The sequence below is a fragment of the Tupaia chinensis genome, unplaced genomic scaffold (assembly GCF_000334495.1).
Source record: "Tupaia chinensis unplaced genomic scaffold, TupChi_1.0 Scaffold000602_1, whole genome shotgun sequence".
NCBI lineage: Eukaryota > Metazoa > Chordata > Mammalia > Scandentia > Tupaiidae > Tupaia > Tupaia belangeri.
The window spans coordinates 296,021-298,604 of NW_006160120.1; the positions used below are offsets into that span (position 1 = coordinate 296,021).

Genomic DNA, 2,584 nt, shown 5'->3' on the forward strand with positions numbered 1-2,584 from the left:
ATCTGTTAGGCTGGAGGAAGGGTGTCATGGCATGGCCAGGCCTTATGAAGGGAGTTCCTTTCTCTCTCACATGCATGCCCTCTATCAAATATGAAGGAATAAAATTAAATTTAATTGGGGTTCAAATCTTGGCTCTGTCTTTTAATAGCTAAGTGGGTTTTTGTCTTCTTTCATGTATTTGATGTTTACTGAGCACCTACTAGACTTACTGTGCTAGGTTTAAAAAACATAGCAAGTAAACAACGCCGACATTTTGTCAAGTGTGAGTAACCTGCTGCTTAGGTTAAGTAACTTGTCCAAAACCTTACATTTACTACAGAGCAGACGCAGAATACAAGTTCTGATTCAAAGTTCATAATTTTTTAATTACATCCCCTCTTTCCCCTAATGTTTTTCAGTTGTCTAGCATTTTCCACCCTGTGCACTCTAGCTGACATTCATAAAGGTACTTACATGAGACTGAGGTAGAAGTCAGATTTAATAAAGTAAAAAGATTTCAAATTTCAGATAAGTAGTGACTTTAGTACGAGATTTGTTGTTCCATGCAATATTTTGGACAGATTCATACTGAAAAATTCTTCATTATTTATCTGAAAATAAAATTTAACCAGATAGCCTATATCTCACGTAGCAACTGTCGGCTGAAGGAGTCACTGAATTTCAGGCAAATGTTGTTTTCATTATGAACAATATTAGTTTCTAAAAGATTCATATAGAGAAAAATACTTTAAAACACTTAGAGATTGATGTAATTTAAAAAAAAATCAATGTTAGGCTATTGATTATCTCCATGTTGTGAAAGTTATGGAAATTAGAAATTGTATTAAACTTCCTCCTACCTTCTGGTTTTTTGTTAGTTAATTATTATCATTTTGCTTTCAAGGCATACAACATTGATTTTATTTTGTGAAGCAATAATTCCCGTAGCTGCTAAATTCTGCATTTAAAAGTATTTGATGTTTACCTGCCTTGTTACATGTATTTAAAAAATTGTCTTTCATTCCCAAAGGGTATGTGTACTGTCTGGGGGAAGGAAGAGAGGGAGAAAGAGAAAAAGCAACCCCCCCCCCCTCAGTGGGGCATGGTCATGATACAATCCTTTTCCCTCCATTTCCTACACCTTGTTAGGGATCTGAACCGTGGACATTCATGAGGGATCCAGCTCTCTACGCACTGGACTTAACCACTGTGTTAGGGGCCAGCCTTTAGATGTATTTTTTTTTTTTCAGGATTAAAAATAAAAAGGTTTGTTAGAGAATACATGTGCTCACCACAGGGGGAGGCAGAGAGATAGAGAGACAGAGAGAAGGAGAGGGAGGTACCTCCCCAAGGAAGCATGGCCACATGTCTCCACTTCTCCTTCTGCGTTTCTCCACCCTATTGGCATTTTGGACATGCATGCATATGCACCTGGAATGTTTTTCAAGCTGCTGGGTCCAGGATTTGAATCATGTGTTCGGTCAGGTGGGATTGAGTCCCCTTCACCATTGGGCCAGCCCAATCTTACATGTTCTTAAAATTCATTTATGTTTTATAAGAATTTTTAAAGGTTAAATGAGAGATTTTTAAAAATCCAAATGGAAGGCCATTTTCTTTCATGGTATACAAAAGAAGTGAGTAGAACCCTAAGTAAATAAAGCATTATCACGTCTGTTCATGCCACTACCTAGTTCATTTTTTTAAACAGTGGGATCTTTGCTATAGGGTGTGTGTGCTTGCAGAAGAGACAGAGAGAGACCAAGAGATAGAAAGCCAGAAATCACCTCCAGGGGGATGACCACGCTGCAATCCCTTCTCCTCCATTCTTTCTCCTCTCGGAATCTTAGGCACGCACGCACAGTTTTAAATCACTGGGCCCAGGACTCAAACCGCAGTCTACTATATGGGCGTCTAGCGACGTAAGCATTCCACCATCTGCTGGTCCCTGGTTCTTTATATAACTTCACAATTGAAGCAATAGAAAGTAGGCGGCAATTTAGCGATCAGGAAAGAGGTAAAAACGAAAACGTTCCTACTACATTTATTCCACTGCACTGTGTATAGCGGGGCTCACAGAGATGGCTTCTTTTAACTTCACCGTGCAGAAATGCCGTTGTATATAACATCGAACCCGTTCAACAGCTGAGGGAGATGAGACACGATGGGTCCCTATCCTGGTGGATCGTCATTCAATTCCACCCACGGAGCAGCTGCCGGTGTGTAATTCGGGGGGACTGCAAACAAGGCTTTCTGAACCAGAGACAACTTGTCGGGTTCCTTCGGCTTTGTAATGTGCGCAGGAATTTATGGATACTGAGGAGGTTCAAAACTTGGTCTCCGTCGGTTAACAGTGCAGTCATCAATGACCCAGTCCTGCAGAACGCCATCTTGCGGACCCAGTATCTCCGCGATGAAGCGTGTGAGTCCTTCAAGTTCATCTTCTCCTGGGTGGAGTTCAGCACCAGGGAACCTGGAGGAAGTTGTTGGGCTCATGAGGTAGCCAGTGCTCGGTACAGTCAGAGCCCCTCCACAGGCCTCCGCCCTCCGAGTCTCACCCTGCGCATGCGCCGAAACCTGGCTTTACCAGAACTGTCCTCGTAGAGCG

General features: G+C 42.0%; 1 pseudogene; it reads right to left on the reverse strand.

The window, feature by feature from the left end:
- Positions 1-2,013: 2,013 nt before the first annotated feature.
- The window catches only part of LOC114009686 (cleavage and polyadenylation specificity factor subunit 5 pseudogene), a 16,223-nt pseudogene continuing 15,652 nt past the window's right edge, over positions 2,014-2,584 (reverse strand).